Source organism: Elephas maximus, chromosome 22 (assembly GCF_024166365.1).
Source record: "Elephas maximus indicus isolate mEleMax1 chromosome 22, mEleMax1 primary haplotype, whole genome shotgun sequence".
NCBI lineage: Eukaryota > Metazoa > Chordata > Mammalia > Proboscidea > Elephantidae > Elephas > Elephas maximus.
Genome location: NC_064840.1, coordinates 19,261,729 through 19,288,443, shown reverse-complemented (window position 1 = coordinate 19,288,443; position 26,715 = coordinate 19,261,729). Strand labels below are relative to the sequence as shown.

Here is a 26,715-nt window from a genome sequence, read left to right as displayed (position 1 = left end):
CCCTATGTGTGCAGAGTAGAACTGCCCCATAGGGTTTTAAAGGTTGTGACCTTTCAGAAGCAGATTGCCAGGCCTGTCTTCCGAGGTGCTTCTGGGTGGATCTGAACTGCCAACCTTTCAGTTAATAGTCAAGTGCCTAACCATTTGTGCCACCCAGGGAACCACCCTGTGCTTTGCAGGGTGTTTAGCAGCATCCCTGGCTTCTACCCGCTAGATGCCAGTAGTGCCCCTTCCCCCAAGTTATCACAACCAAAAATGTCTCCAGACATGGCCAAATGTCACCTGTGTGTGTGGGATGGTGGGGAGGGGGACAGTTGTCCTTGGTTGAGAATCTCTAGTCTAAGCTTTTCTTCTGATTCAAAAAACCAAAAACATTGCCATGAAGTCCAACTCATAGCGAGCCTATAGGACAGAGTAGAACTGCCCCATAGAGTTTCCAAGGAGCACCTGGTGGAGTCAAACGGCCGACCTTTTTTGGTTAGCGGCCGTAGCACTTAACCACTATGCCACCAGGGCTTTCTTTCCCATTTCATGTGAAGCTAAGGCAACAGGTTTTTTGAAGGGAGAATTGAACAGGTTGGATTTCGGATGCTACAGCTGGCGCCGATAAAGAGGGCACAGGCAGTTGCAAGGTTTATTACCTCAATCATGAGATTTCCACAGTTGAGCGAGCACTTTTCTTTTCCAAGATTTATACCTAAAATTTTGAAAAATATGCACAGGAACATCAACTGGAAATGCTTCCCGCTGGGTTTTTGCTGAAATTACCAAAGGGTGACTTTGGACTCAGAGTTTTCATACAACACTGTGTATTTATAGAATTCCCCTCCCACCTTAAAAAAACACACACACACATTTTCTGATTTCAAACCATTGAATGTACTTTGCAAAAAAATTTAGAAAATACAAAACAGCAAATGTAAAAAGGAAAGGTACCCATTATTCTAATTCTATTACCCATGGAAGCAGCAGTCAAGAAATCAAAAGACGCATTGCATTGGGCAAATCTGGTGCAAAGGACCTCGTTAAAGTGTTGAAAAGCAAAGATGTCACCTTGAAGACTAAGGTGCGCCTGACCCAAGCCATGGTATTTTCAATCACATCACATGCGTGCGAAAGCTGGACAATGAATAAGGAAGACTGAAGAAGACTTGACGCCTTTGAATTGTGGTGGTGGCGAAGAATATTCTGTATACCGTGGACTGCCAAAAGAACGAACAAATCTGTCTTGGAAGAAGCGCGTCCAGAATGCTCCTTAGAGGCAAGGATGGCGAGACTGCGTCTTACATACTTTGGACGTGTTGTCAGGAGGGATCAGTCCCTGGAGAAGGACGTCATGCTTGGCAGAGTACAGGGTCAGCAGAAAAGAGGAAGACCCTCAATGAGGTGGACTGACACAGTGGCTTCAACAACGGGCTCAAGCATAACAAGGATTGTAAGGATGGTGCAGGACCGGGGAGTGTTTCGTTCTGTCGTGCACAGGGTCGCTATGAATTGGAACCGACTCAACGGCACCTAACAACAACAACGACATTACCGAGAGGTAATTTCTATCGTAATATATATATGTAAAATGTATATACAAGTGTGTGGGTATGTGTATGTGCATAAGTGTATCCTATAAAAGTGAAACATACTGTTTTCTGACCTGGCTTTTTCACCTGAGAGTACATTGGGAACATCTTACGTATGATTGTGTGAAATATTTTTCTACAATTTTTCTTTCTGTTTAAAAATCTTCAGTGGCTCCCAGCAGCCTGGGAATAGTCAGGCTTCACAGAGGGAGCATGCTGAGGCCATGCTCCCTGGCTCATGTAGAACTGCAGCCTTTTACAGGTGTTGCCTGGACAGGTGGAGGCCAGAAAGTACGGGCCTCATGAAGGGCGAGGGCAGAGGCTGGGTACTGGGTGTCATTTTTGCCGCCATGGTAAGGTACAGACATTTTTGGCTGCTGTTTATTCCCTCCATCGTGGGTGGTGCAAATAGTTTGCACTCGACTGTTAACCTTAAAGGTGTTGGCAGTTCGGCCCCATCCAATGGCACCTGGGAAGAAAGGCCTGGCAGTCTGTTTCTGTAGAGATTACAGCCAAGAAAACCCTATGGAGCAGTTCTACTCTAACACATAGTATTGCTAGAAGTCGGAATTGACTCCACAGTATGGGTTTGTTTTGTTTGGTATTATTCCCTCCAGTGCCTGGTGTCAGTCTGTCTTTCTGTTAGTATCTCTAGATAATAGATTTTTCCCATTGACTGCACTGGAATGTATTTACCCATCTCCTCTTTTTGGACATGAAGGGTCATTTCCGTAGTGAACAGTGGTGTGGTAAGTGTCCTTATACATATGTCCTTGCATGTGACCATGACTATTGCCTTATGATAAATATCTAGGAGTGGAATTACTGAGCCCAAGTTGAATACCTCTTCTGAGGGCTTTTCAGTTTGTATCAGCTAGTTCTTGCTGTGTAACAAACTCATTGCTGTCAAGTCAATTCTGACTCATGGTAACCCCACATGATACAGAGTAGAACTGCTCCATAGGATTTTCTTGGCTATAATCTTTATGGAAGCAGATCGCCAGGCCTTTCTTCCACCTTGCCATGGGGTGGGTAAAAACTGCCAACCTTTAGGTTAGTTGCCGATTGTAAATCGCTTGCACCTCACTAGGCTCCTGGCTGTGTAACAAACCTTCCACAACTCAGTGGCTTAAAATAATAGACATCTATTATTTCTCACAAGTCTGCAGGTCAGCTGGGCATTTTTACAGATCTGGATCAGGCTTGGCAGATCTCAACTGAGCTTGCTTGTGCTTGTGGTCTGGTGGTGGGTCAGGGGGCTGGCTGGGCTCCAGTGGCCTCGCTAACACGTTGGGGTTGGCTGGCCCTTGTGTTTCCCATCCTGTGGCAGACTTTCTCAGGCTTGTTTACCCAGGTAGGAGTCCATGGGTGGTGTAAACGGTTAAAGGCTGGGCTACTAACCAAAAGGTTGGAGGTTCGAATCCACCCAGAAGTGCCTCGGAAGAAAAGGCCTGGCAATCTGCTTGTAAAAATCCGCCACTGAAAACTCCAATGGAGTACAGTTCTACTCTGATACACATGGGGTCGCTATGAGTCAGAATCAACGTGACGGCAATGCGTTTGGTTTTTGGTTTGGTTTACCTGGCTGCAGCAGAGTTTCATGAGAGTATGTGGAAATGCCCAAGACCTTCTGAGGCCTAGGCTTTGAAATGGCACAACAGACCCTTGGGCCACATCCTGTTGGCCAAAGCAAGTTACAAGGCCAGTCCAGATTCAAGGGCTGGGAAGCAGACTGTATGTCCTGATGAGAAAAGCTGCAGAGTCACATTGCAGAGGGATGCGAGTACGGGTAGGGACGATGAATTGGGACCGTTTCGCAATCACAGTTTATATCATAAACCGCCCTGGTTTCTCTCCCCTAGGAGGTAGTTAAAGGACATTCTCTTTGAAGTGTCACAGATTTGATGCCAAAATAAGAATTAATCATAATTAATAACCCTTCATGGAGGGCTTACGATGTACCAGAAACTGTATTTTTTAAAATAAACTTTTGAGAATAGATTTAGATTTACTGAAAACTTGCAAAATAGTGCAGAGAGTTCCCATATACATCAGTTTTCTCTATAATTAGCATCATTGGTCACAATTAATGAGCTAGTATCGATATAATACTATTAACTAAAAAGGTCCCTGGATGGCACTAACAGTTTGATTATTAACCTAAATGTTGGTGGTTTCAGCCCACGCAACAGTGCCATGGAAGAAAGGCCTGGTGATTTGCTTTGGTAAAGATTACAGCCAAGAAAATCCTGTGGAGCGTAGTTCTACTCTGTCACCCATGGGGTCACCATGAGTTGGATTTGACTCCAGTGTAACAGGCTTATCAATCATTGAGGCAGGACCAACCATTCAGCACCTTTCCAGCTTTGAGTTTTCTATAAAGAAGCACCCCAACGCAGTGAGAACCAAGATTTATTAAAGTAGGGTGAATTTTAATATTCTTCAAGTTTTGCCCTCTTCCGTTGCTCATTTAGGGGTCCTGCCTACTCATGTTATTGTAGGGGGTTTTAGTCTCTCATCTATTTAATTTTATTATTTGTTAAGCTTCCACAGAGCGAATTCGCTCAGCTGCTAGGATGCCTTGGCCACCCAAGACTCACATCCCCATTTGGTCCCGGGAGAAACTAGAAAAATGATTTGCTGAGGAGCCCGTGGATGCAAGCCAGGGCTTCAAACCAGTTCATACCCCTGCCGAGAATTTGCATTTCTACCCCAGATATACTGAATCAGAATCTAGTTTTACAAGCCCCCCAGGTGATTCTTATGTATAATAAATTTTGAGAACCACTGCCCTACTAGTGGTTCTCAGAATTGGTCCCTAACCAGCAGTATTAGCATCACCTGGGAACTTGTTAGAAATGTATGTTCTCAAAAATTCTAACTCACACACACGCACAAAGACCAGACTTACTGGTCTGACAGAAACTGAAGAAACCCTGAGAGTATGGCACCCGGGAAAACACCTTTTTAGCTCAGTCACGAAGTCACTCCTGAGGGTCACTCTTCAGCCAAAGATTAGACAGGCCCATAAAACAAAACGAGGCTAAATGGACACACCAGCCCAGGGGCAAGGATTAGAAGGCAGGAGAGGATGGGAAAGCTGGTAACGGGGAACCTAAGGTCGAGAAGGGGAGAGTGTTGACATGTCGTGGGAGTGGCAACCAATGTCACAAAACAATATGTGTATTAATTGCTTAACGAGAAGAAGTTCGTTTGCTCGGTAAACCTTCATCTAAAGCACACGTACACACAAAAATAATAATGAAAAAAAAAAGAAATGCATATTCTCAGTAGGGGCTCGAACTGGAATGAGCTGGTTTGAAGCCCTGATGCAGGCACCATGGTTCTTTCTTCTTCCCCGCATGTGCTGACACCTGTATTAGGTGGGGTTTGGCATCACGTTTGTTTTTCCAGATTATTACGTTTCTCTTCATTCAGTATCTGCTTTGAGTCACTGAAGAAATAACCAGCTTTTTAAAATTTTTTATCGTGCATTCGGTGAGAGTTTACAGAGAAAATTAGTTTCCTGTTTGATAGCTTGCACATAATGTGTTCTATAATGTTGGTTTCATTCCTCACAATGCGTCAGCACTCTCCCCGTTTCCGCCCTGGGCTCCCTGTTTCCTTTTGTCATGATTTTCTACCCCTTCCTGCCTTCTCATCTTTGCTTTTGGGCAAATGTCGCCCTTTTGATCTCGTATAATGGATTGTTCTAAGGAACACATTCCTCTGGGGTATTATTGTTTATTTTATGGGCCTGGCTGAAAGGTGGTCTCCAGGAATGGCTTCAGTTCCAGTTCAGAAGGGTGCCTTAAGGCCATAGTCTCAAAGATTCCTCCAGTCTCTGTCAGACCAGTAAGTCTGGTCTTTTTTGTGAATTTGATTTTTTGTTCCACAATTTTTCTCCTGCTCTGTCTGGGACCCTCTGTTGTGATACCTGTCAAAACAGTTGGTAGTGGTAGCCGGGTACCATCTAGTTCTTCTGGTCTCAGGGTCATGTAGGCTATGGCTCATGTGGTCCATTAGTCCTTTGGACTCATTGCTCCCTTGAGTCTTTGGTCTTCTTCACTCCTTTGCTCCAGACGGTAAGAGACCAATGGATGTATTTTAGATGGCTGCATGCAAACTTTTAATACCTCAGACACTACTCATCAAAATATGATGTAGAGCTTTATCTTTATGAACTATGTTGTACCAGTTGATGTAGATGACCCCTGAGAAATCACCAGCTTTTGAGAGCAGCACCAAACCAGTTGCCATCGAGTTGACTGACTCATGGCAACCCCATGTGTGTCAGAGCAGAACTGGGCTCCACAAGGTTTTCAGTGACGCATTTTTCAGAAGTAGATCGCCAGGCTTTTCTTCTGAGGTGCCTCTGGGTGGACTTGAACCGCCAACCTTTAGGTTAGCAGCCAAGTGCTTAACTATTTGTACCACCCAGGGACTCCTGGGAACAGTAAAACCAAACTTGTAGCCATCCGGCCGATTCTGACTCTTGGTGACCCCATGTATTACAGAGTAGAACTGCTTCATGGAGTTTTTCTTGGCTGTAATCTTTACGGAAGCAGGTTACCAGGCCTGTCTTCTGTGGCACCACTGGGTGGGTTTTAACTGCCAACCTTTCGGCTAGTAGTTGAGCACTTAACTGTTTCTGCCACCCAGGGACTCATGAGAGCAGGAAAGGACTCTCAAATTCAGCATCTTACCTGGCCCCAAATCCCACCATTTGGGACAGAGCCAAGGTTACCTTCAGACCCACAAAGGGGTTGAGGTAGTGTCATGGACTGAATTGTGTCCACCCAAAATATGTGTCAACTTGGTTAAGCCATGATTCCCAGTACTGTGTGGTTGTCCTCCATTTTGTGATTTTAATGTTATGTTAAAGAGGAGGTGTAGCACCCTTAACACCCTTACTAAGGTCATATCCCTGATCCAATGTAAGGGAGTTTCCCTGGGGTGTGGCCTGTACCAACTGTTATCTTACAAGAGATGAAAGGAAAGGGAAGTGAGCAGAGAGGGGGAAACTCATACTACCAAGAAAGAAACACCAGGAGCAGAGCTTGTCCTTTGGACCTGGGATTCCTGCATGAAGCTTCTAGTCCAGGGGAAGATTGAGGACAAGGACCTTCCTCCAGAGCCAACACAGAGAGAAAGCCTTTCCCTGGAGCTGACGCCCTTAATTTGGACTTCTAGCCTACTAGACTGTGAGAAAATTAATTTCTCTTCGTTAAAGCCATCCACTTGTGCTATTTCTGTTACAGCAGCACTAGCTGACTAAGACAGGTGGATTCTAGAACAGCGAGATGCTGGGGTTTACTTCCAGTAAAGGGTTATTCAATTTTCCTGCTGCTTCTAGGAGTAGCAGCTCTCAGCTGACCACATTCTGACAGTGGGGGTGGGGGTGTTTAGGGAAAGTGGCATTGCTTCTGGCTTTGGTACTGTCTGCAAGAATTACCTCTCCAACACAGAGACAAAACGAGGCACTGAAACACACAGCTGTAAGGCAAAAGTCTTGCCATTCTTCTTTCTCCGTGTATTTGATGACCTTCGTGATGGTGTCATCTGGGAGGAACTAGTGTCATGGGAAATCGTACTTCTAATTTCATCATTTAAGGAACTGGGGAGAAGGGAATCAACATGTTTTAAGCACCTACTATTTTATGGCACTGGGTTTTGGGGTTATGTGCTGGGTGGAAACCCTGGTGGCATAGTGGTTAGGAGCTACAGCTGCTAACCAAAAGGTCGGCAGTTTGAATCCACCAGGCGCTCCTCAGAAACCCTATGGGGCAGTTCTGCTCTGTCCTATAGGGTCGCTGTAAGTCAGAATCGACTCAACGGGTTTGGTTTTTGGTTTATGTGCTGGGCATAAGAGTCCTTGGGTGGTACAAATGGTACAAAGTTTGGCTGCTAACTAAAAGTTCAGAGGTTCGAGTCCACCCACGGACAACTTGAAAGAAAAGTCCAGTAATCTGCTTCTGGAAAATCAGCCACTGAAAACCCTATGGAGCACAGTTCTACTCTGACACACATAGGGTCACCATGAGTTGGAGATGACTTAATGGCAACTGGTTTGGTTTTTTTTTGGTATGTGCTGGGCATAGTGCTGGGTGCTCACCATGGGTTAACTCATTGAATCTTTAAAACCACCCCATGACTGAAGCATTTGGATGACTCCCACTTTACAGTTGAGAAGAGTAGGGTCCATAGACTAATGTGATTTACCCAAGGACACCCAACTGATAAGTGGTAGAACCTGAATTTAAATCCAGCTCTGTCAGCATCCAAAGTCCATGGCTTTTCTATTCCATCACGCTGTCATGGAGGCAGTTGAGTGTAACGACAAAGAGCGCAGTACTGCAATTAGATGGAGGCGGGTTCCGGTATTAGCTCTGCCTGGTTCAAGCTGTGTACCTTGGGCAAGTCATTTAACTTCCCAAATCTCAGTTTCTTCACCTATAAAGTGGGGATTAATAATTTTTTCTATGCCCGAGACTATGGCTCCTGGACACCCGGCTAACTCAGAACTGAAGCCACTCCTGAAGTCCACCTTTCAGCCAAAGATGAGACCAAAACCACAAAAACCAAACCCATTGCCATCGAGTCGATTCCAACTCATAGCGACCCTATAGGACAAAGTAGAACCGCCCCATAGAGTTTCCAAGGAGCGCCTGGTGGATTCGAACAGCTGACCTTTTGGTTAACAGCTATAGCTCTTAACCACTCCACACCAGGGTTTCCAAAGATCAGACAGGCCTTATAAAACAAACAATAACACACATGAGGAATGTGCTTCTTAGTTCAATCAAGTGTATGAGACCAAATAGGCAGCGCCTGCCCAAAACCAAAGATGAGAAGGCAGGAAGGGATGGGAAAACTGGAACTGCCCTTCCACACGGAGAACCCAGGGTGGAAAGGGAAAGGAGGAGAGTGCTGATACATTGTGGGGATCGCAACCAATGTCACAAAACAATTTGTGTATAAATTTTTGAATGAGAAACTAATTTGTGCTGTAAACTATCACTTAAGACACAATGAAATTAAAAAAAAAGAATTGTTTCTATGGCCATAGGATTGTTGAGGAGTTTTCAGGCAATTTTGTATGTGAAGCGCTCAGTGTAGCACCTGCTTCTATAAGTCATGAATAAATACTAACGATAATTTGTCTCTAAAGAGTAAACCAGATTGGTTCCTGGTTCAATCTCAAAGAGCTTTATTAACCCTCATTTCCCCCCAAACCAATCAGAACCCACTGCTATCAAGGCACCTCGTTTAATTAAGGATAAGAATCATAACGATAGCAAATTGTTTGCGGGTGTTAGGTCCTTTACCTCTTTATCTCATTTAAATGAAGTAAGTGTAAAATCTTGTGCAGAAAGGGGGCCCTGTTTTTTTTAATTGTACTTTAGTTGAAGCTTTACAGAACAAACGAATTTCTCATCAAACAGTACACACATCGTTCCATGACATTGGCTAACAACCCCACGACATGTCAACACTCTCCCTTCTCAACCCTGGGTTCCCTATTACAGCTTTCTTGTTCCCTTCTGCCTTTCAGTCCCTGCCCCAGGGCTGGTATGCCCCTTTAGTCTTGTTGTGTTCCATGGGCCTGTTCAGTCTTTGGCTGAAGGGTGAACTTCAGGAGTGACTTCATTACTGAGCTGAAAAGGTTTCCGGGGGCCATACTCTGTGTTTCTCCAGTCTCTGTCAGGCCAACAAGTCTGGTCTTTCTTTCTGAGTTAGAATTTTGTTCTACATTTTTCTCCAGCTCTGTCCAGGACCCTCTATGGTAAGCCCTGTCAGAGCAGTCAGTGGTGGTAGCTGGGCACCATGTAGTTTTACTGGACTCAGTCTGGTGAATGAGGCCCTGTTTTTTTGCAGTGGCTACTTGAAGGCAAAGTGAAAGCCACCTCTCCATAACAGCAACAGTAGCAACAGGTACCATTTCTGGTGGGCTTTCCCAAGCCAGGCACAAAGATGATCTCATGGAATTCTTTCCACAATCTTGCAAGGGAGGGACTGCTATTACCCACCCCACCCCCCCATTTTTACAGATAAAGAAATTGAGGAGAGGATAAGTAATTTGCTGTGAAAGTGATTGGTAGACGTTTTGGTTTAGGTGGACACATGTCCCTCCGAGGCTGATGTTTAAAATGAGAGTCCCAGTGTCAATGGCAAACATGCCTGGATTTGGGAAGTAAATAGCCCTAACTCTCAGCAGTTGTTTTGTCAGTTCCGTTCCTCTTGCCCAACTTTCCCAAACCTGAAAGGGACTCTGGCTATTGACAGACAACTTCCTCAAGCTAAATATTAGGAAAGGGCCCTGGTGGTGCAGTGGTTAAGCGCTTGGCTGAGAGGTGAAGGGAACTGCCCCAGGTCACACAGTCTGACAGGTGCAGAGCTACGACTGGAACCAGCTGAATTTCAGGCCAGAGCAGACAAAGTGAAGGACTTTGGCCAGGGAAAGGAAGGGAGGGAGCCTGGAACCTCTGTTTTCTCACCTGCGAAACGTGGTCAATAACAGAACCTCCTGTGTAACTGTGGGGGGTTAGGTGTGTGTGGCCCAGCCCAGGGGCTGCCAATCTGTACTAGGAATGTGGGAGTGGGAGGTGGAGGGAGGGCTGGAACTTTGGCTGGAGGGTGTGAAGGGAGCAGGGGCGGAGCTTCTGAAGCCAGAGGCGGGGCTTCTAGAATTCGGGGCAGAGGTCGGGACTCTGGGATGTCGCGAATAGAATTCCGGATTTGTGGGCGGGGCTTCTGGAAATCGGGGTGGGGAAACGGTGTTTAGTGGCGCCCACGAGTGAGTTCTAAGGCCATGGGCAAGAAGTCGGGTTAGGGAGCCAAGAAGCTGGCTTAAGGGTTTTTGATGTGCAGCGGGCGGGGCTCAGAGAAGCTGATGTTCGGGTTTTAAGGGACTGTGGGTGAATCCTTGCGGGGCCGGAGGGTCCTGGCCCTTCACAGCCTCGCGGACCGATGTGCGGAGCTGTAAGAAGCCTGCGTCGGCTTCTTTGAAGCAATGGGCGTGGCTCGGAGGAGCTTGTGGGCGTGGCCCTGCGGCCTCTTCGATGACTGGTGGGCGGTGCTTACGCTTGGACACCGCCTTCCTCCGGGCCCCACCTACATCCCTCGGCGCGACCAGAGGTGGCGCTAGCGGGCGCGGGGCGAGGGGTGGGAAGCGGGCTTCCCCTCCCGGAAGTGGGCGGGGCCCGCCCCAGTTTGGCGGCCCTGGTTGGGCGCGATGCGGCGCGGGGGCGGGGTCTGAGAGCGGCAGCAGCGGCGGCTGCCCGCGCCCCTCCCCCGCGCGGCGCTTAGTGCCAGGCGGAGGCGGCAGCGGTTAGAGGCTTCGCCCGGCTTTGCAGCGGGGACTTCGGCGGCGGCGGCGCCTCAGGCACCTCGGCCCTGGTGAGCGGCGCGCGCCCGGTGGGGCCGCTCGGGAGCGAGCCGGGCACGGGAACCGGTCCTCGCAGCATGTGCCGGTGCCGGCTGACAGGAGTCGGCGGGGCGTGGGGCAGGGCCCAGTGGAGGGGAGCGGACTGGGGTCCGCGCGTGGAGCGCGGATAGTCGGATCGGGGTCCGCCCCGGCCGATGTGCAGGGGTTAGGGCCGGGGGCTGCTGCGGGAGGCTGGGGATCTGGATGAGGGGAGGTTTGGGGAGAGAACGACTTGGCCTGGGGAGAATGGGCCCGGGTCCGTGTGGGGAGGGGGCCGCTCAGGGGAGGCTTTTAGGGGTTCAGGACCTTCTTGGCCGAGGGAGGGGTGGGGGCTAGTGCGGAGGGGGCTGCCCGAGGGAGGTTTCAGAGGAGTCCGAGACCCCCCTCGATGGGTGAAGTGCTTGGTGAGGAGGGGCCGCTTGCAGCTGGGGAGCAGGGCCCCGAGGCGCCAGGCCTGGGGGCGGGGTTTGAGCCGCCCTAGGGAGCGAATGGGTGGGGGTGGGTAGGGACCGGGCTCGTGTGGGGCCGGCGCGAGGGTGGCCCCCGGGTTTTGGGGGTCGCCGGGCTCTGGGTGCAAGATCAGCTTTGAGCCCTGAAGGTCTGGGGTAGGGGCCCGGGAAGGGCGGGGCAGGGCTGGAGCTGGAGTAATATGGGTGGGGGCGGTTTGGGAGGAGGCAGAGCCGGACCGAGGGATCCGAGGGCTGGGGCTGGCGGGGTGGAGGGGGCGGGGGCGGGGGCAAGAGGAAGACCGGAGCAGGGTCGCTGCAGAGTGGGGGGTCTGGGGCGGAGAGTGAACGGGGAGATCCAGGGATGTGCTCCCCTCTTAGTGGGGCAGCTGGAGGGAGTAATCAAAAGGAGCGGGGGGCAGGTGGGGCTCCGCAGCGCCCCAGTGACTGAGCATGAGGTCAGATGTTGAGGGTGAAAATGCAGGAACCGAGCCCTCCCGCCGTCCACACCGGCGCAGGCACACCACCAGCTCTCTGTCTCTCCAGTGATTTGAATGTGTAGGGGGAAGCCGCAGGCTGCGGGGAGCGAGCGGAGAAGAAAGGGGCTTCCTCTTAGAGGGAGGCACAGGCCCTGCGGTCCTTTTTTGGGAGTGTTCAAAGGGTTTTCAGCGCTGGAAAAGGAAATGTAGGCTTTAACTGCATCATGGTTTAGGATCACACCCTATATTTGGCCTTAATGTAGGCTGCCCTTGTTTTGTGGTGTCTGAAGTGCTTGCTCTACGTGTTGCAAACGTGGGATTCACAGTGAGAAGCAAATTGCAAGTTGTTCATCTACAGGATAGCCTTTCTTTCCCATAAGACATTTTAAAGGAATCGAATTTAGTGCGTGTTTTTAAACTGGTACTGGGTGGCACATATATTGACTTTTGGAAATAGTTATCACAGAATACTAGATCCTCTTAGCACAACCAACCTTCCTGCCTGGGCTTACGTTCTAAAACAGTGCTTGTAGGGCTCTTAGTCACTCTATATAATAATGCATCTCATTGTCCTTATCTGGCAGAAATCCCTCCTGACACCAGGGCCTGCTGGAATAGACAGGAACATGGTTAAGTGTAAGCAGTGGCTAATACATGTCTGTTTAATATTGATTCACTCTCTTCATTCCCTACAAAACTGAAGAAAGCCCCTTTTGGACATGAGCCTGTACATTTAAGAAGGCTGATTTACGGAAACATTTATTTGGCGTGGAGATATGTTCCAGTCATAATGTTAGGATATGAAGCCTAATAGTAAGCACTGGAGCTGAGCAATTGCATAAATTGATAGGGAAGAAAAAAGTGAATTAATACAGAGAAATATACAGTACATTAGACCCTGAAGTACACTATTTTGTGGTAGGTGATAGTCACGTACACTGAGGATTGAACAAAGGTGGGTCATACAAGCCAGGAACACACCTTTTTTCATAAATCCAAAATGTGCCTTGTCTGTGTTTGTTCTTGAGTTCATGTTAACGGTACATTAAAGCCTAATGAATTTTAATAGACACATGCTAGTGAAGGAGCTCTGGTGGCGCAGTGGTTAAGTGCTCGGCTGCTAACAGAAAGGTCAGCAGTTCAAACACACCAGCTGCTCTGTGAGAGAAAGATGTGGCAGCCTGCTTCAGTAAAGGTTACAGCCTTGGAAACCCTATGGGGCAGTTCTGCTCTATCGTATAGGGTTGCTATGAGTTAGAATCAACTCAGTGGCAATGGGTTTGCTTTTTTTTTGGTGGGGGGAGGACATGCCAGTGAAATATCACTGCACACGGTATGGAATTTTTCATGATCATTTATTACTTTGCCTATAGATGACACTAATCAGCATTTATGTCTTTTACTGTCTGTGTAGTTTAGGATTAGATGCAGGATTGGCAAATATTTTTTAAACACTGTTGGATTTTTTAAATTTAAACTGTAGGCTTAACGCATCTGTCACTTCTGGGATCTGCTCCAACCATGAGGAGCAGAGTTGCTCTAATGCCTGTGAAATGGAATGTCCAAAAGGATAAATGATTAGTTTTTAGTTATTATATGCCTGGGAATGTGAAAGCTTCAATTCTCATGATTGCAAAATATTTGTTTCTTAATATTTTACTTTGTCACAAACTGCTGCTTTAGAAACAGGTATTGTTAGTTAGGCTGTTTACCTTTGACCTCTTTTGTGGGTGGAGCAATAATAAATTTGGGTACCACTTTTCATATTCAGGGCGCAAAATCATGTGATAAAAACTCTTAAGCTTATTTTCCGTTTGATACCTTCCTTTCCCTGAGTTCCGAAAACTCTTTTTCTGACACTTCTGGGAAAGTCCTTTTTAACTTAAGATGCCTTTTCTGTATTAAAACAGGAAAACCTCATGAATATTTCAGTATGACCTAGTACCTAGAATGTTAAGTAATTGAATCTCTCTGGGTTTTCATTGCCCTAGTTCAGATCCTTTAAAGTGAGTGAGCAAGATTCTATACGCCGTTCTGAGAGCTGACTCTGTATTTCAACAGTGCATAATGAATGTTTTTAAAACAATAACAGCGTTATTGAGATACAAGTCATTCCTTACAATTCACTCATTTAGAGTACGAGTCAATGGTTTTTAGTGTATTCAAGATGTCTCCAGCCATCACTACAGTCAATTTTAGAACATTTTCACCATCCCTGAGAGAAACCCCATACGCCCCTTCCCCACTCCCTCCAGCCCTAAAACAAACAAACCCGTTGCCTTCTAATCCGCTCACAGTGACCCCATAGGACAGAGTAGAACTGCCCCATAGAGTTTCCAAGGAGCGCCTGGTGGATTCGAGCTGCCGACCTTTTGGTTAGCAGCTGTAGCTCTTAACCACTGTGCCACCAGGGCTTCTTTTTTTGTCACTGTCTATTTGCCTATTCTGGACATTTCACATAAATGGAATCACAGGATGTATGGTTTTTTGCGACTGCTTCTTTTCCTTAGCGTGATGTTTTCAAGGTTAATCTTTGTCGTAGCATGTATCAGGACTTTATTTGTTTTTGTTGCGAAATAATATTCCATTGTATGGATATACCATTTTTTGTTTATCCATTCATCAGTTGGTGGACGTTTGTGTTGTTCCCTTTTTTGGCTATCATGAATAGCGCTGCCGTGAACATTCATGTGCAGGTTTTTGCGTGGGCATGTTTTATTTCTCTGGGGTTGGAGTGGATTACTAGTAGTGGATTGCGTGGTCATATGATAATTATTTACCCTTTTGAGGAACTGCCAGAATGTTTCCCAAAGTGGCTGCAGCCTTTTACATTCCCACCAACAGTGTATGAGGGTTCTCATATCTCCACATTCTCTCCAACACTTGTTATTATCTGTGTTTTTGGTTATAGCCATCCTAGTGGATGTGTAGTGGTATCCCATTGCGGGTTTGATTTGCATTTCTCTTATGGCTAATGATTTCAAGCATCTTTTCATGTGCTTATTGGCCATTTATATATCTTCTTTAAAGAAATGTCTATTCAGATCCTTGTCTCCTTTTTAAATTGGATCATTGTCTTGAATTATTAAGCTTTAAGCATTCTTTATGTTTTCTAGATACAAGTACCTTATCAGATATATGATTTGCAAAAATTTTTCCCCATTGTGTGGATTGCCTCTTGACACAAACGTAGCGGACCTTAACTTACATCTTCAGCAGTATTTTAGCTCTATAAATTAAAAGCTCAACGTGGAAGGGTTAGGGCAAGATTTGAATTCATCCATTTAAGATGTGCTGTAGATCAAAAAGAGTTCATTGGAAACATGTCAGTCCTCTGTCAGATTCCTTGGTGGTCCCCAACCATTGTCTGTGGAATAAAATTCAGACTTCTTAATGGGTTATGGATCAAGGCAGTGTCTGACATCCACCTGCCTTATCACCTCCTGCTCCCCTTCCTATGTCTTCATCTCAGTGCCATTCCCTGAAACTTCCACCCTTCACAGCGTCTTGTGAAGAGCTTATTACTCCACCCCCTTACTGCTTGCTGAATCCCACTTATCTTTTGGGATCCAGGTCATGAAACTCCTCGTCCACCAGGCAGATGTTGTCCCTGCCCTCATGGGGCATCCAGTCATCACTACTGTCTGCTACAAGGACTTGGACTTAGACCTGAGCTTACAGTCTGAAAGTTAGAAACCAGAGTGTGAGAGAGAAAGTCACATGGAAAGCAGACTTGCTTCTGTTGCTCATAACTCTGTCCCCAGTGCTAGTGCATATTTGCTGAATGAGCAATTATTTATGGAAGGTAACTGGAAAGATCCCGAAGTCAGTGGTTTCTTTGATTATTATTCACATCTTTGCTGCCTATTTTAAAATAGCATGAAGTGCAGAAGTAATTCCCCTCGGCCTTTCTGGCATTTAAGCCCAGCTCTTACCAAAAAAGTACTCAGATGCAAAACCAAGCGTTTGAAACATTTTCCCTTGGGCAGAACATCCTCGTCCAGGTTCTTTCCCCCTAATGAACTGTAATGACTGGCGCACAGCCTTCTCAGTAGGGCAGATGGCCAGGGAACACATTTAGTTTGTAAGTGTTAGCCACACACAATGCACACAGGCTTCCCCTGATGGTGTTGGGTCAGTCAGCATTGGAACTACAACTGTGCACTCGTGATAATAGGCGTAAATTGGATTTTAAGGATACAGGCATTCTCACTTTTAATTCTTTTGTTCGTGCTCTCTTGCTCCTTTCAGGTCATTTGACTCTTGTCAACATTCCTTAGCAACATTTTAGATTCTTTTTTAATAATTTAATTCAAATATTTAGCCTCTTCTTGAAAATTAGGAGAAACCACTAGGCCCTTTTGGAGTATATTTTCTTCTTTTGTGTGCATTAAAGTGATTAGATTGTGGCAAGGTAGAGGTAGTAAACAGAAGAAGAAAAATAAATTTCAGTTTTCTGCTTTGTCAGATTAGGCTCAGTGAGGGAATGGTACCATGCCTTTTCTTGCTCTAAGGAAGCTTTGCATTTAGAAAAACCAAGGTAGTGAAGGCACAGGCCTTTAAAGCCAGTCTGAGCTAGGTTTCACTCTTGACTTCACTTCTTTCTGTCTGTGACTTACTAGCCAAATTCCCTCACCCCCCGAGCCACAGTTTTCCTTTCTGTAGTATGGGGACAATAACCTTGCAGGGTTGTTATCAAGATTAAATGAGGGAAAGTATGGAAAGTACCTAATATAGAGTTGTTAATTGCTGTCAAATCGATCTTGACTCATGGCAGCCCTTGTGTTACAGAGTAGAACTGCTCCACAGGCTTTTCCTGACTGTAATCTTAATGGAAGCAGATTGCCAGGCCTTTTCTTCCATGGTACTGCTGGGTGGTTTTGAACCACCAACCATTAGGTTAGCAGTTGAGTGCAAACAGTTGGTGCTACCAGTGGTTAAGTGCTCAGCTGCTAACCGATAGGTCCCACCCTATGGTGCGGCAGTTCTACTCTGTCCTATAGAGTTGCTGTGAGTTGGAATCAACATGATGGCAGTGGGTTTGGTTTGGCTAGTAGACACCGAATAAGTCCTTGTACCCGCCCTCTTGACTCTGAAATGTCTGCTAATGAATGGAACTGTATAAAATCAAATGGAGTAAATTTAACAACTTTATTTCTGATGTTAAACTATCAAGGTATGAATCCCCACTCCCACCTTAGCATCTTAGATGTTGAATCAAAGTTGAATCACTGAGAAGGAAAAAGAAGAAAAAAAAAACTCTCTAATTTTAGGATGGAAGGGTTGTGTCAAAAAATGAGTCAGTGTTTTTTTGTATCTCTCTGAGCTGAAATGTATGTTCAGACAAGCTTCCTTTATTCGGCCCTTATGCTTGTATCCCACCTATCTGTCTGCCTGCCTGCCTGTCTTTATTTTAAGGAAAAGGGTTAAATCCCTGGCAAATGATCTACCTTTTCAGAGTTTGGGAGTGCTTGAGATACTCATTTGGCTATGATGTGGATGGCAGCATGGTGATAAAGTGTCACATTCTGTAGGGGAAAGAACCTCAGTAGCTTCATGGGATGTCAAATCAGGCCTGTCACTTGAACTTTAGGTTAATAACAGAAATGACTCCTCCTGTCTGCCACAGTCATGAGAAATTAAATCAAAACATTGCAAAGATCAGAATGAGAGAGAGAGAAACTGGAGTGTAAATCAGAGTTGTAAGGCCTGTATTTGTATGACTGAAGACAATAATTTCACAATACATACATCTCTCTTCCCTCTTTTGATCATACAATTACCTAACCCATTGCTGTGGAGTTGATTCCAACTTATAACGACCCTATAGGACAGAGTTGAACTGCCCCATGTGGTTTCCAAGGCTGTAAATCTTCACAGAAGCAGACTGCCACATCTTTCTCCCGCATATAATTACCTACATTCCTTTTTTTAAAAATTATGAAAGTTGTGGCATTCAGTATCTCACCACTTCTAAGAATATAGAATGGGGGGGGGGTTGGAGACTATTTCTCAAGTTCAGAGATTCTCATTCCTGACTGTAGACCTTTAACAGCACAGCCCCGCCCAAGGTCCCAGATGACTGTGAATCACAGCCAGAGTGGAGACCCCTGAGCTGGTCTGCCCTTCTTTTACGAATGAGGGGTAAGGTAACAGGAGCTTGAGAGACTCGCTCCCGATCAGGACGGAGCCCCTCCTCTCGTCTTCCATGTTTACTGTGAATTCATTTCAGTAGTTGGAAGTATGAATTGATAAGCCTTTGGCAGACTGGCTTTATTAGCTTTAGTGTGAAGTGCCTTGTCGGTGTTTCAGTGTTCCCCTTTTTACTTCCTCAGTCTTACCATCTGACCATTAGTAAGCAGTGGTTGCAAGGGTTTGTCTCAGATGTTCTAAAGACCAACTCATCTTGCATGCATAACCTCGTGTATTGTGTCTTGCCAGAATAATTGGCACGATTAGACCATCTGTGCATGAAAATGCTAAGATTGCACAGGAGCAGTACAAGCCTAGTCCTGGACCTGCACAGATCGTAACAGGCATGATTAAAACCCCTTTAGGGTTTCAGGGCAGGAGAAAGGTGTGGCAGTCTGCTTCCGTAAAGATTCCAGCCTTGGAAACCCCGTGGAGCAGTGCTACTCTGTCCTGTAGCGTTGCTCTGAGTTGCAATGGACTTGATGGCAATGGGCTTTTTCTTTAGTTTTAGAAGGTGATCATTGGTTCTCAGTGTGGTCATTTTGTCTCTGGGGTCCCACTGTGGAACTGGACGTGTGTCCACGTCCCAACAACTGCTCAGGCCTTCATCCTGGATGAACAACACCGTAGTTTTCCAGTGTTCAACACACATGGGAAAGGAAGTGTTGGTAGAGTAAAGCCTTTGGTGGGTGTTTTCCGGTTTTGACACTCTAGAGGTTCTTCACAAAATTCACAAGCACCCCCTTCTTATGACAAATGTTTAATCACCGTTATTTGCTAACTTCACATGAAAGAGAACTTAAATTCCTTCTCATAATGGTCAAGCATTCTTTTCTAGTTAAAGATTCTAATTCCTTTCATTCTTAGGACCTGAAAGAATTGAGATTGATTTATGAATATAAGATATCAAATGCTGCCTGAGTGTTCGGTGACTAGAAACCCAGGCGGATTTGAGCTGTCATCTCCCTTAAGCAGAGGGATTTATCAGGAGACTAGCACTCTATAAGCTAGATGATGAATTAATTTTGTGGTTAGTAGTATCTTTAGCCTAACGTTACCATCCTAGTTGTTCTTGGCAGGCAGGAGAGAGACTGGAGCCAACCAGTGCTGGCTGCAGCTCTTTGGGGTGATACTTAATAAGACGCACGTTGTCTGTTTTAGAAACAGAGTAACTGATCCATAGGCCCTCTGTCACGTGGGGCACTGTTGCTTTACAGTGCAATGATAGATAAGAAAAAGTAAGTTGGCAGAAGTCTTTTTTTCACCCCAAGATGTCCAGTTTGGTCTTACTCCGTATAGAGATGTCTCGTGTACACTGGACTGAATTGCAATGTCACATGGAACAACAGTGATGCGTCTCACCTGCAGAGGATAGTGATGGGTGATGTGGTTCTCTAGGAGAAGTGAATACCCGAGAGCACAGACACTGTCTGTTCTGGAGGCAATGTGTACATTCGGTCCTGGGTTGTGTTCCAAAGTTATTGGTAACTCAAATGACATGTTTCATATCGATTCAGCATTGTAAATGGTGGGTTAGCTCCCAGCCCAGCCTGAAAAAAAATCTGTTTAATTCACAGCTCAGTCTGTTAAACTGGTTATAATGATAGCCAGATTCTGAATCTTGGGAGGTGGGAGTCGTGAGAAACAGAAGTAAATAACCACACTCCACCTCCCAAAATCTCTCTGTCCAGCTGTGTGGCCACAGCAGTCCTCTAGATCTGCCCTCACCTTCCAGGTTCTTCATCCTCCTTCATCTCACTCTCAACCTGAGGCTTCCACTCCTCTGGCTAAGCCAATCTCGTTTCCGTAGTGGTAGCAAATGGTTCACGCTCCTCCCCACTTAGGTGTTCGTGGATGATTAAGTTATTACTAGACTACGTACCACTGTTATTGAGTGCTGGGACTGCTGTGGCCTTTATTTATATTATCTTATTTGTTCCATGTCCCTTAACCCTTTTAGAGGTCAATATTCATGTTTTTAAAAAGGGGTTTCTTATTTATAAACAGATTGTGTCTCTGAAATTTTTTCATCCAATCAGGGAAAAAAAGTCAAAGGAAGAGTTGAGGGAAAGCCTTTGGGGCCAGGCAGAACCCATCAAAGGAGCCTGGTCCTGCTACCTGGAAGCAAGAAGAAGTCCTGTCTGCTTTTGAAAGTTGCTGTTATCTCTAAAACAGCACACCTCAGCCCCAGAAATTAGAGGGAGATCAGAGCCTTCTGGGAAGTTTTTTTCTCAAAATACTCATTGTCTTGGGTTGAACTGTGTTCTCCCAAAATATCTATCAACTTGGCTAGGTCCTGATTCCCTTGAATGAATGATTGTCTTCCGGCTTATCTTCTGATGTGATTTCCGCATGTACTGTAAATCCTATCACTGTGATGTGATAAGATGGATTAGTAGCAGTTATATTGATGAGGTCTGTAAGATTAGATAGTGTCTTAAGCCATTTTCTTTGAGATATAAAAGAGAGAAGTGAGGTGGAGACAGGGAGACCTCATACCACCAAGAAAGCAGTGCCGGGGAGCAGAGCGCGTCCTTTGGACCTGAGGTTCCTGCGCTGAGATGCTCCCAGGCCAAGGGAAGACTGATGAGGAGGACCTTCCTCCAGGGCTGACAGAGAGAAAGCCTTCCCCTGGAGATGGCGCCCTGAATTCCGACTTCTAGCCTCCTGGACCGTGAGAGAATAAACTTCTCTTTGTTAAAGCCATCCACTTGTCGTATTACTGTTATAGCGGCATTAGATGGCTAAGACACTCATGATCCTTTTTTTTTTTTCTTTTTATTTGGGAACCATGGCTTGAAAGGGGCTTGGGTTTTTGCAAAGAGTCTTTGTTTCCATGACCTTTGGGAAATGGATCAGACCATTGTAATGATTAAGTTGGGCAGCTTGTACTGGTCAGAGCTAGGCTCTGGTTCTGTATGTATGTTTCAAGCCCTTGATAAACTCCGCATCTTCCCTCAAACAAGGGAGAATAATTGACCTCTCCTTTTTGTTATTGGGAGCCCTGGTGGCACAGTGGTTAAAAGCTTGGCTGCTAACCAGAAGGCCACCAGTTCAGATCCATCAGCTGCTCCTTGGAAACCTAATGGGGCAGTTCTGCTCTGTCCTGTAGGGTCCCTGTGAGTCAGAATTGACTCGGCAGCAACGGCTTTGGTTATTTTTTTATTTTTTGTTATTGACTCTTTTCATCAGAAAATTAGTTTTTCCTACATCTCTCCTAATCCTGGCTGTGAGCAAATCTGACAAATGTGTGGTGTCCATCTGTCCAGAATCTTTGATTGTACTGCACCACTGCACCTTGAGAGAGCCAAGTGCACCTCAGTGTCCGAACCTGAACACGGAAGGGTTTGCACCACAGGGTTTCCAAGAACTCTTCTCACGCAAATGTTTTACGATGAGAAGTGTAATGAGATCAGGGACTTGGTTTTCTAGTGTAATTAAAAAAAAAATTTTTTTTTTTACAGAGTCTGCTTTGGCAAGCTTAATGTTTTGATTTGCTTTTAAAACGTGTGAAGGTATAAAAGATACATTACAAGCTTCCGGGTGGCCTCAAGTATCTGATTCTTGGACTCTGAATTCTGGGGTATGGACTGTGAGCTCTGCAGTAGTCGAGAGCACAGGGCGGTAGAAACTCCCTGTCTGCCTGACCCTGAGGGTGAGGCCATGCCCCTGGGTGTGTGTAGTCTCACTGGGCGGGACTGGGAACAGGTGTGATTGGGAAAGAGTAGTGTAAGACGGAGAGGCAGGATGGGGCCAGGTTGTGCAATGTCATGATACCAGCAAATAGATTTATGCAGTGTGTTTGCCCAAAATGTGAATATAGTTTGAATGCTGTTATAAAGCCAAATGAGCATATGATTCAGGGGTGTCCGTGGTGTTAGTGATTCCTGTGATCTCACTAATTTCATTTTGAGTTAAAATGAGTAGAACCTTAAGAAAAATAAAGTAAGGAATTATTCTTTTCCAGTTTTCTGGGAACTGCTGCAAGGGGCGTGAACGTGGAAGTCCACACTGGTTCTGCTGTATTCCATGTTCCTTGAAGGTGGAGAATATCTTTGGGTTTTGTGTCTCCAGTTTCTAGCACACTGCCTGGCACCAAGTAGAAGCTCAGTAAATGTTAGCTGAATAACTGAATCTCACTTTTACACGATAGATTTGTGGTAGGCTTCCTATTTTCCTAGAAGATGAAAGGAGTCAAGAAATTTTCTGTGGTGTAGAAAAAAGACCGCCAACTGTAAACATTTGCTTATTAAATTATCCTATGATGAGCTAACCTCATAAATTTCCTGATAAATAAACACATTAGTAAAGTGTGTATTTTTAAAAACATACTGGTAAGGCAAATTTTAGAGTTCTGCTTATTTGAAGTGCGTATTCTGATGAAAAGCAAGGTGAAAAATGACATTACATTTTGTACTTGATTGTAAATCCACTTAACTGATTTCTTGAATAAATTGAAAATATTGGGAGCAGGGTTTTCTCACGGCTTTGTTTTGTAGCTCTGGTTAGTAACTTTGAATTGACAAAGAAACCATGAAGTAGCGTCCATAATGGAAGCATGCTTTCCTCTTGAGAGTCATTGTCAAAATAGAACCATAATTTGTGTCGAGATGAGGATTTAAAGTTCAGGTCATCATTGAAAAAGCAGAATTTCCCTTTTTTAAAATTGTTGTGGAAAATATACCCAGCAAAACACACACCAATTCACCAGTTTCGACAGGTACAATTCAGTGACTTTGATTACGTTCCTCAAGTAGCGAAACCACTCTCACTCTGCTTTTCTGAGTTGTTCCTACCCCCTTAAATAAACTCACTGCCCCTAGGCTTCCTATCCCACCACCCCCCCTCGTTGTTGTCAGTTTGATCCCATATAGGATTTAAAAGCACCCAGTGCTCAGGGCAGACACTCTTTACTGATTATGTCTTTACCGTCTTTCTCTGCCACTCTGAGTACGGTGGCTAACTAGAAAGCGTTGTCAGGTTCCACTGGAGCAGGATGTGGGGGGTTATCTGCAGTGGTCCCTGACAGGGACTCCCAGGCCCAGGACTCAGCTCCCAGCCATCATCAGGGCAAGCCTTGAAGGCATTCGAGTGTCTCCTGGAGGCCCAAGGATTCCATGTGTTTGGAATTCTTGTGACTTGAGAATCTGACAAAACTGAGTATGTTGAAATAGGGTGAATTGTGCAGCAACCATTTCAGCCATTAAATGGCCTCATAGTGAGAAGTTCATTTGTGCAACATTAATGTTTGAAAACCTGCAGGTCTCATTTTGTATTTTAGTAGTGATTGACGTTCTAATAAATGGTCATACAATTATCATTTTGTCATTGCATTTTTGTAAATGCGTTAAGAGATTACTACAAGTCATAAATGTAGTTGTTTAAAACGGTATTAGGAATGGGAAGTCCTTGATCTTTCTGCTAGCCTTCTACTCGAAATCCTTTAAAAATGATTCTTCCTGCTTTTATTTGAGTCATAGAGAGTGTCTTCTTTGGTTACTACCATGCAGTCCAATTAATTTAACGTAGACAATTAAAGACTATGATTTTCTCCCTAAGTCTTGATACAGCCTGAAGGGAAAATGGATTTGAGATAGTTAGGATTACAGTTTTATCAGCAAACATTGGTAAGGTTGGTAAAAACCGAATGCAATGGTGTACTTGCAGTCCCTGGGTGCTGCAAAGAGTTAATGTGCTTGGCAGCTAACCGCAAGGTTGGTGGTTTGAGTCCACCCGGAAGTGCCTTGGAAGAAGGCCGTGGTGGTCTTCTTCCAGAAAAGCAGCCATTGAGGAAACCCTGTGGAGCCCAGTTCTCTGACACACGTGGGGTCATGGTGAGTCGGATTTGACTCAGCAGAGACTGGTATAGAGTATTAACTCCCAGAATAGTTAGCCCAGACGTTTCCTTCTGAACACAGGCTTTAATTATCTCTCTGCCTCCTCTTGAAGGTATTTTCAATTTATTGGTGAAATTAGATGTGTTTTCTTCTTAAAGAGCTGAGACCTTCAGAAGGTATTAGGTGGTAGTATTCGTTTGGTAATAACTACGTTTCCCCAGGTAGTTACCTTGTTACGGCTTCTTGTGCTCTGTTGTAAATGCTGATATTCTGTGTCTTCTTCTTTATAAGACAGGTGTGTTGATAAAAAAATAGTGATTTTACCAGACATGATCAGACAGACGAAATGATTTGTCGTGACGCGCAGTAAGATTTTAAGATGTTCCAACGTCCAGACCCTTCACATTTGTTGTTTCTCTTCCCTGGAACTCTCCTTTCCTCAGTCTCTTTGCTCAAGTAATGTGTTTCTTGTTCTCCGAATTTCAGCTTAAGGGTCGCTTCTCTGAGCTCTCAGACTGGTTCTGTCCCCCTGATTATTGACTCCCCAGCCTGTGTACCCCCACATCCCAGACTTGTCAGAGCAGCCTATTTGCTGTGTGTCTCCTCCACTAGACTGTCAGTTCCATGAGCACAGGGGCCAGGTCTGCTTGTGCTGCACTGTGACAGGCTCATGGTAAATGCTCAATAAATTGTTGTTGAATGAATGAGTGAATGTATGACCAGAATTAAGGACCAATTCAGCATTCACAGCTTAATGTATATTTTATATATGTAACTCTGTGGATGCCAGTGACTCATTCAGTTCTCAATGAATTATGTGTGTTTTTGGCAAGAGGAGCCCTGGTGTCAAAGTGGTTAAGAGCTTGGTTGCTAACCAAAAGGTCAACAGTTGAAATCCACCAGCTGCTCCTTGGAAACCCGATGGGGTAGTTCTACTCTGTATTATAAGGTCACTATGAGTTGCAGTCCACTCGATGACAACGGGTTTTTTTTTTTTTTTGGTTATTTGGCAGGAGGTGAGGAGGCTGGATCCCAGTGAAAGAAGCCTTTGCATTATAGACTCTTACGCTTTATTATATGGTGGGACCTTAAAAGTCATTTATTTTAGTTCTCCCATTTTTTAGATGAAGAAGCCAACAGCCGGAGAACCAAAATGACTTAGGTGGATGGGTGGCTGGGTCAAGATAAATTTGGGTCTTTTTTTTGTTTTTTAATACCCAAGCCAGCGTTTTTTCCTGGTCTGCCTTCCCATTCCCTTGAAACATCGTCAGGAGCACATACTTATTTAATCACTGCTTAATCACTGCTCGCTTTTGCCCAGGGTCTGTGGTACTAAAGAGGGAAAATGTAAATCCTTCAGTTGAAGGTGATCCCTTTGTTTTTGACACTGCTAGTTTTGCCTGTGTTTATTTAGCCCAATGAAGTTCTTCATAAACCTGCCTTTTAAAAGAAGAAGAAGAAGGGGGGGAAACAAAGATTTAGGGGTCCGGGAATATTTTCTGGTATAAAAATATTGTCAAAGAATTATTATAATTTTATTGCGGGAGAAGCTCCATCTGATTAAATAGTGAAAAACAGACTTAGCAAGTTTAGATAGTCATCCAGTGTGCCTTTTACCCGTCGTTGATAAGGAAAGTAGGTCGTTAGTATAGAAAGAGTATTTCAAAACACATTCACGGACAGTGGCATCACTAGGAGGGTGGGGGGGGTGTGTGGACCACACCAGGTGGCACTTTCAGAGGGGGTGACACCAAAATGACTGTCTAAAATTTTTGTGCAGTGTTTCAGAAGAAATTTATTATTTTTGTAAAAATATCCCTGTAATACTGAGTCCAGCACAACTGGATGGTGCCTGGCTACTACCACTGAGTTCTATGACAGGGATCACAATAGAAGGCCCCAGACAGGCTGGAGAAAAATATAGAGCAAAATTCTAACTCACACACACACACAAAAAAAATCCAGACTTACTGGTCTGCCAGGGGCTGGAGAAACCCCGAGTGTATGGTCTGTGGGCACCATTTTAGCTCAGTAATGAGGTCGCTCCTGAGGTTCACCCTTTAGCCAAAGATTAGACAGGCCTATAAAACAAAACAAGACTAAATGGGCATACCAGCCTGGGGGCAAGGACAAGAAGGCAGGAGGGAACAGGAAAGCTGGTGACGGGGAACCCGGGATCGAGAAGGGAGAGTGTTGACATATCATGGGGTTGGCAGCCAATGTCACAAAACAATATGTGTATTAATTGTTTAACGAAAAGCTTTGTTCTGTAAGCCTTCATCTAAAGTACAATTAAAAAAAAAATCCCCGTATTTAGTTATAACAGCAAAAACATTTTTCATAAGCCCAGCTTAGATGTGTCAGTACACACACAGGGTAAAACTCTATGCTAGTTTACCTTTGGAGCCTTCTAATGTGCTCCTGTCATTATCACCCAGTTATGTAATGACGCATCGAATCGCTGGTCTCTTTTGCACGCATGACAAGCACGTGCTGCTGTTTTTTCTGCTGCCGTGTTTGTATAGTCACTGACTTTGTCAAATTTTCTGCTGTTTTCGCTACAATATTGTGGTAATTAGTATCCGTGAACCTATATCAATAGCTTTTTTGAGAATGAAGTAGTAATTGAAGGAAAAGAAGGAGCGCTATACGGATAGGAATAACATCAGTACAAAAAACGTTATTAAGGATTCTGTATAGTCAGTTATAGGAGGAGGATCTTGGGCGAGGGGCACCATGAGTTACCACACTGGGTGACAC

At 45.1% G+C, this 26,715-nt stretch overlaps 1 protein-coding gene across 1 annotated transcript in view; it reads left to right on the top strand.

Annotated features, from left to right (window-relative positions):
- The first annotated feature begins 10,863 nt into the window (after window positions 1–10,863).
- CORO1C (coronin 1C) overlaps window positions 10,864–26,715 on the top strand; it is an 85,667-nt gene continuing 69,815 nt past the window's right edge. The window contains exon 1 of the mRNA XM_049866998.1: window positions 10,864–10,973. The gene's annotated coding sequence lies outside the window, so the exon portion shown is untranslated. The remainder of the gene's footprint in view (window positions 10,974–26,715) is intronic.